Source organism: Leopardus geoffroyi, chromosome D1 (assembly GCF_018350155.1).
Source record: "Leopardus geoffroyi isolate Oge1 chromosome D1, O.geoffroyi_Oge1_pat1.0, whole genome shotgun sequence".
Lineage (NCBI taxonomy): Eukaryota > Metazoa > Chordata > Mammalia > Carnivora > Felidae > Leopardus > Leopardus geoffroyi.
Genome location: NC_059329.1, coordinates 111,000,933 through 111,014,333, shown reverse-complemented (window position 1 = coordinate 111,014,333; position 13,401 = coordinate 111,000,933). Strand labels below are relative to the sequence as shown.

At 53.9% G+C, this 13,401-nt stretch overlaps 1 protein-coding gene across 33 annotated transcripts in view; it reads right to left on the bottom strand.

Annotated features, from left to right (window-relative positions):
* The window catches only part of PPP6R3 (protein phosphatase 6 regulatory subunit 3), a 136,732-nt gene extending 128,960 nt beyond the window's left edge, over positions 1-7,772 (bottom strand). For 27 of the 33 annotated variants that reach the window (XM_045486179.1, XM_045486183.1, XM_045486182.1 and 24 more), the window contains exon 1: positions 7,651-7,772. The gene's annotated coding sequence lies outside the window, so the exon portion shown is untranslated. Of the gene's footprint in view, positions 1-7,086; positions 7,192-7,650 lie in introns of those variants that run through there. The other 6 variants (XM_045486188.1, XM_045486154.1, XM_045486185.1 and 3 more) reach the window with 6 other exon arrangements.
* Positions 7,773-13,401: the final 5,629 nt, after the last annotated feature.

Here is a 13,401-nt window from a genome sequence, read left to right as displayed (position 1 = left end):
TGACAGGCGCCAAATGCATAGTTGTTGAATTCATGTAAGGGTGTAATAAATTGAGGACGAGAGGTCTACAATGGGAAGGGCATGTTTTAACCAGAAGGGACAGGGTCTTGGCAAGCAGGCACCAGAGGCAGGCGAGAGAGACATGCCCCATGCCCGCTGTCCAGAGGCAACAGAAAACCTTTGTATCTCCAGGGAGACACTATTCCCTCGTCTACTACAATGACAGAAAACTGACAAGTACTACCACCAAAAGGAAACAATTCAGAAATTAAGCATTTATTCTTAATTCTCAGTGAGATCCAGTTGTGATGTCACTCTTGAAACAAATGAGACTAGAAACTGTGGTCTAGTGGGGCCACCAAACCCCGAAGGCATCACCCAGGAACAGAGAGATCTGTCTGCTGCCTATGGGTCCATTCTCCAGCATGGCCTACACTTTTCTCTAAGAATCAATGACCTCGAAGTTTTGTTCCAGCTCCAAAACCATGACTTTCAAGAAAGGAAACCCCAAACAGCCAATCGAGTCAGTCTTTTCAATGTTCCTCCTGCCACTGCCCCCCTCTAGAGACAGAAAGCCCAAATCTCACCAAGGCCCAGCCAATGCATATGAACCACCAGGCCACCATGGAGCGTGACTTAGCGGGGAGTGTAGCACGCCCGCCTTACTTGCCCTGATCAGGGTCTCGGGGTGCCTCGCATGCTCACCCAAGCTTTCCTTTCTCTTCCTGCCAAAGTACGTCTCTGGTGCCAGCACTGCTGTTCAGATTTGTATCCAGGTACGGGAACTCAAGGCTCCAACCAGCAATCTGAAGAGCTTTCTCCAAATCTGACTCGACATTCAGTCACACTCTTACTTCTGCAGCCTTTGTGTTCTACTCTCTAACTCCAAAATAAGAATCTGTAATTCATCTTTCCTTTGGGTTACCAGATTTCATGGCAGTCAAACCTCTGGGGCACACAAGCCATTCAAGTCAATATGTATTCCCACCGAAAGAAATACCACCCTAGTCTTCTCCAAAGTCACCAAGAAGTACAAAACCAATCAGAGCTTCTTTGTATTAGTAAAAAGATGTTCAGAACCAATCAAACTTCATCTGTATAAATTCACAGATGACTGTGTAGTCTTCACTAATACTTATTACAAAGCAGGTCAACACTAGGCAGCTGTGAGTGACGAGCAGTAAAACACTTCTGCTCAGAGCTAAGCCCAGACTGCTAAGTCCAAGACATGAAATTGTCCCCATTAAGGTGAGAAGTCTTTCAACTACTACCAAGGTTCCTCCTGCTTGCTTCTTCACGAGCTGATCTTCCTGGTATCCAGAGGTCAGTCCACAGTCATGTAAGCCTTGAAATAAACTGGGTATTGATCCGACTAGTAACTATCAACCCTCTCCAAGTAAAGAAAAATAAATGGGGAGCCAGAGTGGAAAAAGGGGTTTTCCGTGGCAACTTAATCTAAGCCAAAGTCAAAAGGCCACAGAAACAAACCTCTAGTCAGCCTAGACCCAACTGCAGCAGGAAAAACAAAAAAACACTCCCATTAGAGACACGATCAATTTCAAGGATGCTCAAGATGTTCATTCAGTGAGAACCTACACAGAGCCTCTGATCCGCACGGGAGCAGTCTGTGTTTCCAGTCTGACCAACAACCATCATCTATGGAGCAAAACCCAATACAGACTGATCCTATTTGCCATTACAAAACAGCTTCGCCAGCACAGAAACCAAAGCAGCAAGGCAAAGTAACCACTTAATACACATGAGAAACAAAGGTGTAACTATTTTCTTAAGTGGCAAGAGACTTCTGGCAAATTCAACCCCCAAGGAGCAAAACCTAAGCTCTTTCTGCCCAGGCTTGTAGGGCCTCCCTGAGGAGCCTACTTACCTACGCCGTGGACAATTCTAACAAGCTTTGTTACCTGGCCTCCCAGCCAAAACTGCACCCCTTTTATAATTGCTACCTCTCCCTCCAGAGTGCAAGCCTTAAGTGCCTGTTCGTGAGTGAGTCCCTAATACGGCTGCTGGCAGAGTAAGGATTCAATTACTCTATTTGCTGATCAAATAAATGAAGATTAGAAGAAGTTGATGGGGTTAGGGTTAGGGTTAGAGGGGTCGTTCGTCCTTCTCAACAACAGCCGTAAGCTGATTTCAGGACGAAAGATTACAAAGTGCCACCATGATCTTCTTTCTCCCTTTTAGATGCCCAGACACTACCATCCAATTGCTGGAAATCTGTGCTTTTTAAACCAGTATTCTTCCATTCAACAAACAAGACGATCCGAATTGTAAGTATGTGTAAGAAAAGGATCTCTGCCCTTCTGCTAACGCACCTCTTCCCCCTCCCCAACTCCACCGCCCACCCCGCCAGGAAGAGAAACACTCCCCCATTTGGGTCAGAGTCCAGAGCACAGAGGAGCCTCCTTTCCTAGCAGGCAAGGGTCTGTGTGTTAAAATGTTACGTATGGAGTATGCCTCTCTCTTGTCCCAAAAAGGCAGAACTGGCAAAGAGATCCAGGGCTAACTCTCTGCAAACAGGCCTTCGTTACAAAAGGAAAAAAAACAAAAACAAAAACAAAAAACGACAAGAAGATAATGATGAAGCTTGCATCTAAAAACAGAACTGACAACTGACTGACAGGATGGGAGCAAAGGATATAAAACTCAAAAATCACGTTCTAGGAGTAGGGGCAAACAGCCCTAAACACCTGAGAGCTGCACAACACAGTGACGTATTCTCACGAGGTAAAGGAAAAGTTTCTAAATTATATTATAAAATCTATTCACTTAAAACTTCTTTTAAAGTTCAGTCTTCGGGGACGCCTGGGTGGCTCAGTCGATTAAGCGTCCGACTTCAGCTCAGGTCATGATCTCGCGGTTCACGGGTTCATGGGTTTGAGCCCCGCGTCGGGCTCTGTGCTGACAGCTCAGAGCCTGGAGCTGCTTCCGATTCTGGGTCTCCCTCTCTCTCTGCCCCTCCCCTGCTCGCGTGCTCGCTCCCTCTCTCTCTCAAAAAAATAAGTAAATATTAAAGTCCAGTCTTGAGGCACCTGAAAATAATGTGTGTACACCAACTATCCCCACTACTAAGTGATGTCCTAGGTAGGATCTAGGTGCCACAAAGACAGAGCTCACAGGTCACCTGAAGGAGTCCTTGGCCAACAAGTAGTCATTACTGTCTGTGGTCTTGAGCAGTGGTTCTAAAACCTAGCTACACTTCATTATTACCTGGGGAGCATCCTAAAAATATATTCTTGGGGCCCCTGGGTGGCTCAGTCAGTTGAGCATCTGACTCTTGATTTCAGCTCAGGTCATGATGTCATGGTTCATAGGATCAAGCCGTGAGTTGGGATCCATGCTAACAGCAAGGAGCCTGCTTGGGATTCTCTTCCTCCCACCGCTTCTCTGGCCCCTCCTTGCTCATTCTCATTCTCTCTCTGTCTCTCTCAAAATAAATAAATAAAACTTTAAAAAATATATTCTCAATACCACCACAAATTTCCAGAGGTGGGGTCCATCATCCTTGGTCTTAAAAATGTCCCAGGGGCACCTGGGTAGCTCAGTTGGTTAGGTGATCAACTCCTGATTTCAGCTCAGGTCATGATCTTGTGGTTTGTGGGATTCTCCCTCCCTCTCTTCTGCCCCCCTCCCCCTTCCCTGCTCACATACACACAGTCTCTCTCTCTCAAAATAAAGAAACATTAAAAAACAACAACAACAAAAAGTCCTAAGTGATTCTAATGCGTGCCAGTCTAGCATCTACCTACAACAGAGTTTCTCAACTTCTACACTATTAATTTTGGGGGCTGGGTAATTTTAGGGTGCTATCTTGTGCATTACAGACCGTTTAGCAGCATCCCCGGCCTCTTATCTTCTAGAAGCCAAATTGCACATTGCCCACTCCCACAGGCAGGACGTGCAAAAATGTCTCGAGACATTGCCAGATGTTTATTTAGGGGCAAAACTGCCTCCCAACCATGAAACACATACCTAGAGCAAATCAAAAACCAGTTACTTGAGATTCTCTTAAGGAAAAAGAAGAAATAAGACAGATGCTTAAAGCCAAGAGTCCAGGTTTATTTTTTTCAGTCCATCTCACCTAAGAAAAGTAGCTAACACACTACTCAGCCCACACAAGGATTCAGATCTTGACTTATGAGGACGAAACCACAGCTTCTTCTGCTTTTTATGAAATAAACTCAAGGCTGAGTTTTAGGTAAGCAGATAATTAGAAGAACTGCATTGTCACTATCATGTATTCTTCTTAGGGGTAATAAAACATTATAAAATTTGGACCAACACATACTGAAGCTGCCTCTCAACTGCCCAAAATACGAAATTTCAAGAAAGAAGTTCACAACGGCCAACAAACTAAATACCGATCCTGACAAATACTGTTGTTTTTTCTTAAATTTTTTTTGGTAACATTTACTTACTTTTGAGAGACAGAGACAGAGCATAAGTCGGGGAGGGGCAGAGAGAGAGGGAGACCCAGAATCGGAAGCAGCTCCAGGCTCTGAGCTGTCAGCACAGAGCCTGACGCGGGGCTCGAACCCATGAACCACGAGATCACGACCCAAGCTGAAGTCGGACGCTTATCCGACTGAGCCACCCAGGCGCCCAAGTGACAAATACTGTTTTAAGAAAGAGGTTTTTGTATACTAACTGGAATTTAAAACTTGAAAGAAAAAAAAAAAAAGAGAGAGAGATTTTTGCCTGTGATAAGCACAATGCCTTTTCACCAAAGCAATGCAAAAGTTTACCTTAAAAGAGCAAACGTCACTCTGTCAAATCTTACCACCATTCATTTTCTGTCCAGCTGTGGTCTGATTCTCAAATTCTCAAGTAGTTAATTCAAACCAGCCAAGTTTTTGTTTTGTTTTGCATACTTCACACAAAAGCTAAAGTTTTCTAATCCAAAACCCTGTTCTTAAGTTACCCCAGGCGAGATGCCCACCTCTACTTAAAAGTGCACAGGGGTGGGGCGCCTGGGTGGCGCAGTCGGTTAGGCGTCCGACTTCAGCCAGGTCACGATCTCGCGGTCCGTGAGTTCGAGCCCCGCGTCGGGCTCTGGGCTGATGGCTCAGAGCCTGGAGCCTGTTTCCGATTCTGTGTCTCCCTCTCTCTCTGCCCCTCCCCCGTTCATGCTCTGTCTCTCTCTGTCCCCAAAATAAATAGACGTTGAAAAGAAAATAATTTGAAAAAAAAAGTGCACATGGGAGGGGCGCCTGGGTGGCTCAGTCGGTTAAGCATCCGACTTCAGCCCAGGTCATGATCTCATGGTTTGTGAGTTCGAGCCCCACATCAGGCTCTGTGCTGGCAGCTTGGAGCCTGGAGCCTGCTTTGGAGTCTGTGTCTCCCTCTCTCTCTCTCTGCACCTCCCCAGCTCATGCTCACTCTCTGTCTCTGTCAAAAATAAATAAACTTAAAAAATAAAATTAAAAAATAAAAAAAGTGCACAGGGGCACCCGGGTGGCTCAGTCAGTTAAGCATCCGACTTCGGCTCGGGTCATGATCTCGCGGTCCGTGAGCTCGAGCCCCGCGTCGGGCTCTGTGCCGACAGCTCGGAGCCTGGAGCCTGCTTCGGATTCTGTGTCTCCTTCTCTCTGACCCTCCCCCATTCATGCTCTGTCTCTCTCTGTCTCAAAAATAAATTAATTAAAAAAAAAAAAAGTGCACAGAAACACTGCCCCAGTGCAAGCGAAGCGAGCCAGGTCCCAAGCAAGTAACACCGAGGGAAGGGCACCACGGTTCCGAGTACCAGGGATTAAGAGACTGTGAGTATGTGTGTGACCCAGCGGATGGCATTCTGTTATTAGAGGCTCCAGACTCCCGCATCAGACACACCGAAGGCAAAACACTTCTGAAGCACCCGCGGGACAACGGGGACTTCCCAAACGAGGCTTGCTGAAGTACATCTCAACACGCAGCACCCTTGCAAACCTCGATAACCCGGAGAACCCGGACCAACAGATACCGGGACCATAAAATTGGAGTTGACAGACATGGGGACCAATCGCACCGAGGGCCTCGTATCCCCAGGCAGGCAGGAAGAGAATCGGACCCGAGCTCCCGACGGGCTTTTCCTCAATTAACCACCTCTCAGACAAAACACTCTGAAGCACCACCCTGAGCTTATCACTTCAGGAAACACGGGTGATTTAACGAATCTTCAGCCACCCCTCTCCTGGAAAAGTTAAAATAACGTCCAGCCTGTTTTCTCTGCAAAGCTGACGGTGAAATACACAGGGCTCTCTGGAGACCGTCACCGAGGGCCAGGGCTTACACGCTCATTTGACTTCCTAATGGTAATCCAAACATTTAAAAATCAAATTTAAATTGGTACCAACAGCCACTAATTGCACCAAGCTGATTCTGCGCGCCAGGCACCGTTGCTAACTCGTTCCCTCCCCGCAAACTCGTGAGATGGACGATTATCGTTGCCGTGTTACAGGGAAAGCAGACAAGCGGGGTAACTTGTCCAAGGTCGCAGAGCCAGCAAGTGGTGAAGCCAAGACCTCAAGCCAGGCACTCTAGCTTCGCAGTAGAGAAAAGCTGAAATCCCACCACCGCTTAGGAGAGCTTCACTCGAGTGGCTGGACATCTGGAGCCCCTCTCCCACTCGCCGCCTCCCTGCAACGTGACCTTGAGGACAGAAATCAAAGTAAACTTCCCATTAGCAAAGTGGGACGATATCCACGCCGACGGGTGCTGTGGGGACGAAAGGAAACAACCACGTAAAAAGCAAAACATCAACAAAGCTCTAGCCGACCCGCTAGAAAGCGTTAAGAAGGACCGGGAACGCCACGGGAAGCTCGGGGGCTGAAGCGTCAGGGCACAGGGATACTCGCAAGGGCTCATTCCGCGCCCTTACAACCGAAAAGTCCAAGTGGAGATGGGAGCGAGCGGCACCCGGGAGGAAAGCCCTCCAAGTCCGCAGCGGATGGGCTGCTTTAAGAGGGAGGTACTTCCAGCCACACGAAGGCCCACCCCCCTCGCTCATATTCGCCGGGGAGGCGTTCGTGACCAGGTCCACCTTCGAGTCACAACACGGGAGTTAAAAAGCCGCTCGGAAGGCTATTTACATACTCCGAGCCGGGTTCTGCGTGTCCCGATGACTCTGCGGCCGAAGAGCACAAACCCACAGAACTTGTTTCCCGCAGAACGGAGCCCAACAATGGCCTTCGAGAGTCTGCGGCGAGCTGCCGCCTCAACTTGACACGCTCGCGGGCCCGCGCCCAGAGAAGTTGTCCGGGGCGGGCCGGAGCCGAGCGGGGCCCGGCCGGGTTAGGGGCGCGCCCCGCCCGCCGCCGCCGCCGCCGCGCAAGGCCGCGGACGCCAACCCGGGCGCAAAGTTCGCCGCCGGCCCGCGGCCCGCCCCGGCGCCCGGCGCCGCCAGGCCCCCGCGGGCCGCGGCGGGCGAGCAGGCGGCTGACAGGCGCGGGCGGGGACGGGCCGCGGAGCCCGGGCGCCGCGCCTCCCCGGCCGCCGAGCGGCGAATTCCGGGGGGGAGGGGAGGGGGCCGGGACGCTCCCTCCCCGCGCCGCCGAGGCCGGGCGGAGGGGGCCTCGCCGTCGCCGCCCGCGCGCCGCGCGCCCCCCGCGTCCCCCGCGCCGCGGCCCGCTCCGCCGCCCCCACCCCCACCCCCATTACCTGGAGGTGCCCGCGACCCGCCGCTAGTCGCGCTCAGGCGGGAAACGCGCTCACCGACACCATCAGCGAAGCGCCCAAAATGGCGGACGTATCAAGCAGGCCTTGGGTTCCCCCCGCCCTCCCTCCGGCCGCCTCGCAGCCAATCGCGACCCTATCTCCGCCCCCAGGTCCGCGCTCATTGGCCTTCCTCTCCCGCCCCCTACAGCCTATTGGATCGCCCGGCGGCCCGGTTGCGCCTACGCCGATTGGCTCACGGGCCCCGTCAGTCAAGCGCGAGGGGAGCATTCTTTTCCCATGGACTTGACGGATCCGGAACCTCTAGGACCCCGGAGTCTGGAGAAACAAATCAGAAACCGGGAGAAACCTGGCCGGGTCCCCCTACGCCGTAGCAACAGCAGGGCCTCCGCTTGACGGACGCTGCGGACCACCAATCCGATGGCCAATGCTTTTTAAAACTAAACTGAGCCAAACCAATCCTGGCCATGGAGTTGGGAGCAGTAAGGGAACCAATGAGGTAGCGAGAGCCGCGGGCAGGCGGGCTGGAGGGTCAGGAGCCGACCGTGATGACGTGAGCCACAATACGTCCCCGCAGTGGAGGACGCCCCGAGCTGGGGAATTAGCTCAAATGGTAGAGCGCTCGCTTAGCATGTGAGAGGTAGCGGGATCGATGCCCGCATTCTCCACAGCTGCATTTTATAGGGAGGTGGGGTGGGGTCGTCCGTTCTCGGCCCCTTCCTCGCTCAAGTGGTGGCCGGGCCGGGAGTTGGGGTCAAGGTGAGGGGATGGCTGCTTCCACCCCCGGCGTCCCAGGGGTCTGTGACCCTAGCTAGCTGTGCGTCCACACCCGCGGGAGGGAAGTGCGCGGTGGGGGGCGTCCCTTTTGTCTTACAGAAGGATTTACACCGGAGCCTCTTCCAAAATGCTCGCCCAGGCCCCCCCATCCACTGCTCGGCCTCCCCGGCAGGGAGGGGCCGGGACACATTAGAGTAGCCCACCTTGGCCCATCTTAGACACCTTCTAATAACCCGTCTGGCTTCTCAGTAGGTGCGGAGCTCTGTCTAGACTCACGAGTAAATCGACAGGAGGGCGGAAGTTGGCGGCAGGGCTGAGCAGCGCAGGCGAGGTGAGGGTGGTGTGGAACCCAGCCGAAGTCGGCAGAACGCGAGCGCGCGCGTTCGCGAGGCTGCCCCGGGGGGAGTGCTGGCCTCTCGTGGGCAGCTCTCCGGTGAGCACTGTTCTGTGCCCAACCTGCACGGTGCGTGGGGAGAAGAGGGTCCTGGCTCTGGCGGTCTGTGGGGGACGGTCAGACACCCCTTGTAACACAGGCCGCAGAGTGGCGGGGGCCCCTCGGGAGCAGGTGGCATTTCAGCCCCCGAACAGGGAGGACAGAACCGTGGGTTCCTGGGTCCGGGTGGCGGCGAGAGAGACCAGAGACCCCAGCCGGAGCTTTGGAGCGCTGGGGAGGCAGGCACGATTCGGTTGTGGTGGGAGAGGAACGTGGCAGAGAGAGGAGGTGGCCGAGGTGGCTGCGCGATGCAGGGCCCTGCGGACAGTGCCACCGTGCCCAGGAAGAAACAAGAATCCCTAATGCCCAGACTTGGGTTGGGCACCAGGCCGGGCGTCATAACGGGGGCTCCACGCAGGGAGGTTGGAGTCTTTAGGGCAGCTAGCTCACTCCAGTGGTGCCAGCTTGGTCCGGGATGGCCACTCCAGCTCACGGAAGGCTGGTTTCTGTGACCTTCCCCAAGCCTTCTGAGAAAAGTGACATAATCTGGCCACTGCGGGTAGGGAGGGCAGGCCCAGGAGAGCGGCCGCCAGGTTGCCTTGCAGATAGATGCTCTACCCCCACCCTTGGCACCCACCTCAGCCGGCCCCCAGCTCCCTCCGTCTCAGGGACTCAGGCGCCCTCTGAGCCCCCATGCCACACAGGGAGAATGAAAACCAGCGGAGCTGGGTCAACCCCAGTGCCTGGAAGCTGGGCCTCTGGTGCAAACATGCCCCTCCCCCAGCCCACCGCTTCAGCAGGGCCTGACGCTGATTCTCGAAAGACGTTGCGGCGAGTGGCTCTATTACGGTTCGGTATTATTGTCCCCATTTTATAGATTGGCGAACAGAAGCCCAGGAAGCATTCAGGCACCAGGTGTGGGCCGTGTTGGCTGAGTGAGTTCGGCTGGGTGATCTCACCTCTCTGACTCTCCAGTTCTCATCTGCAAAGTACAGTGCTGATAATACCTACTAACCTGTGTCGGTGCCCTGAAGGGTGCTGGACGTCTAGGGGGGTAGCAGCCAAGGGCAGATACTATTCACCATTGATCCTGCTGCTCAGAGCGGCCGTGGGCCTGGCCAAAGGCCACACAGCTAGTGAGGAACGCAGTCGACCAGGTCGCGGTTGAAACCGGTTCAGGTGTGCTGGTGCGGAAGGGTAGGGGGAGGAGACATATGCAGATAACCTGGGGTGGGGCCGGAGCAGGCCGGCCTGGCTGAGAAAACTGCAGAAGGACGGTGCAGAGGATCCGGTAGGGATGACTGAGGTCTGGGCGAGGAGACTGGGAGGGACTCCTGGAGGCATTGGAACTTACAGTTTCGGCTGGGAGACTGAGGGCCGGGAAGAACTTCTGTGTTAGAAGGGGCGTGTTCAGGGCTGGCCCCACCTTGGAAAGGACGGACAGAGCAAGGGCAGCAAATCTCTGCTACGGAAGTCGCACCCGGGCCAAAGGGCCAGGCCCCAGCCGCTAGACCCAGCAGCCCGGGAAGAGGCCGCAGGGAACCCCTGGACAGGGGGGGCGGCGCCTGAGATGAAGGGCTGGGCCAGGGTTGGGAGCCTGGGGAGAGCCCAGCCACACACAGAGATCCCTTTACTCATCATCAGAGGACTTGCCTGTACACGGTTCAGGCTCTTTCACCCCAGACCCTGAGGAGGGTCACAGGGACATTTGCACTATAATTAAGTGAATGATGCAGTACCTCCCCCAACATAAGTGGGCCCCAAAAGTCTCCAATTATGATGAGCTAACCTAACTGGAAGGGTTGAAGTCAGGGAGGACTTCCTGGAGGCATCTGAGCTCAGCCTATCTCCTGAGAGCCCTAGGGAGCCATTGACAGGCTTCAAAGCAGGAGAGTGATTTTGAACCTTTGCATTGGCCTCAGTATCCTAAAACTTCCTAGAGTTCATGGATCACCACCTTCCCCTTTTCCCCCTAATCCTTTTATGGTTTCATTTTCACTGTTTAAATTTTCAATCCGTCTAAATTTAAAAGTGTAATGAATGCCCACATACCCAGCTATCACCCCCTTAGCTTGTGGGAACAGACACAGAGCTGCCAAATTTCAGTTCTATCAAGTAATGATTTTTAAATAAAAAAATTTTAGGTAGTGATTTAAAAAAAACACACACCTTATGCTATTACCATGATTTCATGAAAGAAAAGACATTTTAACCCATACGTACACTCAGAAAAAGGCTTTAAAGTGAATAAGCTCAACTTGGGGGAAACGCCCCCTCCCCCATGGTCCTTCCTAATGTCATGTCACCAGGGCTCAGACCTGATCTAAGGGCTGGAGTGAGGCCACCCTGGCAGAGGACAAGGCCTCGAAGGCCAGGCTGGTGCTCGGCCAGGTCATGTGTTGAGGCTGGAGGGCTGTGGGGCCAGATAGGGAGCTCTAGGAGGTAGGAAAGGTCGATCCGTTTTAACATGGAAATTAAGTTCTTCTGTTTCTCCTCCTTTTTTTCAGTGCGTTAAGATTCAGTCTGGGTTGCCAAGGAGGGGACTGTTGTACTTCCTACCAAGGACTGTTCGTGGCCCCAGGGTTGGTAGAAAGGGCGGCCACTAGCGTTGCTAATGATCAACCTGTCCAATCCAGCAGGGAAGAAAAGAAGAGAGGGCATTTGGGGAGGCGGAGTGGGGGGGGGGGTAGGTATGGGAGTCTGGGAGAAGCCCCCAAGGGGACAAGCCAGCAAGAGCCGAGTCTCACCCAGCTCCCCAAAGCACTCAGGTTTCTTGGGGACAGAAACTTCCACACCTGCCAAATCCCGGTTCCCTAGCGTCCTGCCTGGCGGCGGACATGGCCAAGATCTGGCCACCTGGACTTTGTTCAAGTGTCCAGGGCAGCTGTAGACCCATGGGGGCTGCTGGACCCGGGGCAAGGAGGCGCCCCTCACCAATTCTGGATGAGGCGAGGGAGGGCTGAGCGGAGCAAATGATAGGACCAGTGAGGAGTGAGACCCCGCAGGACTCGGGGGTGGGCGACAGAGACTTGGGGAGCAGTGGGTGTCACTGCAGAGGTGAGATGGTTTGGAAGGCTTGGGCACATTGAGCAGTGTCTGGTTGTCAGTATTGCTTCTTGTGTAAAGAAATGATTGAACAAATTAGTAAAAAAAAAAAAAAAAAAAAAAAATCTATTTTCTCCCAAGCCTTGGTTTCCTCAACTGCGAATTGGGGACACCATCTACCTAGCGGGACCGTTGTGAAGTTTAAATGAAATAAGCCAGGTTAACTTCATTTAAGACACAGCTTAGATAGCACCTCTTCCAGGAAGCCCTCCCTGCCCTCCCATCTACATAGGATGTTCTCTCTGGGCCCCAGGATATCTCAACACAATGCTCTCTCCCCCTCAGCTTTGGAAACTGTCGGCTGCGCCTTCCACAAGCCAGCAGGTTGGCCCCCCTTCCTCCTAGCTGACCTCATGGCAGCAGAGGGTCCAGCAGAGTGGCCTCTGGAGACAGGCCTGGGATGCCCCGGAGTGGGGGGGGGGGTGTCTCAACCCTCCCCTCAGCCCATGCAGGCCATCACCAGCGGTCAGCGGCACAGGCCACTTCTCTTCTTGCCTGACCCTGGCTGGCCCTAGGAGAACGGAGGGGACCCTCAGAATGCACGACTGAACGGAAGGGCAGGACAGTGGAGGGGGTCCCGGTAGCCCCCCGTGATGCAGCTCCTGCTTCTGAGTCGGCAAAGTCCCCCCACCCCCCACCCCCTCTGCCCACGTTGAGATTAGGGCTTTCATTGGCACCGCAGGGCTTGTGGCCCAGCCTGGAAGAACGGGGATCCTGAGTGCTCGGGAGGCCCCAACCCCCCCCGCAAGAAGCTCTCAGGGGCTGGGCACCCCACCCTGGGCCTGAGAGCTCTGGGTGCACCCTCTAGGGCTGGTCCTTAGCGGTGTGACCTTGGGCAAGCACGTCATGTCTCTGGGCTCTAATAGGTCACAGCTTCCATTTACCAAGGAGCTGCTCCTTGCCAGGCGCTCACTGGGCAAGGCTTCTCAACAGGAATGATCCCATCGGAGCAGGATGTCTTAAATGACAGTCCTCAGGGGCGAGTGACAGCACCCTTCCTTACCAGATGGGGCCAGCTGGATGAAGTAAGTGAAGCTGGCCTTCCCAGGAAGATCCAGTCCCTCCTTCTGCAAAGGGGCCTTGAGCGCAGGTCCCCCCTCTGCCCCCCCACCCCGATGGCAGCCCTCTTGGTCCCAGGGGCAGCAAGAACCAACAAGTCCGCCAGCCGGTCCCCGTCACCGCCAGTGCTGACCGTGACCTCCAGGAACTCCTGGACAATCAGGAAGCAGGGGAGACAGTTCCCTGAAAGTCTCAGGAAACCAGCCTGGCAGACTCATATGCCTGACACCCCAGCTGTGTCCCCTGGTCAGGCAGTCTGGGGAGCCCCGAGGGCCACCACCTTTCCCATTCTGCCTCCCCAGCACTGGGGCCCCAGGGTCTGAGTGTTCTGGGGTTTCCTCATCTTGGAGACTGTCACCTCC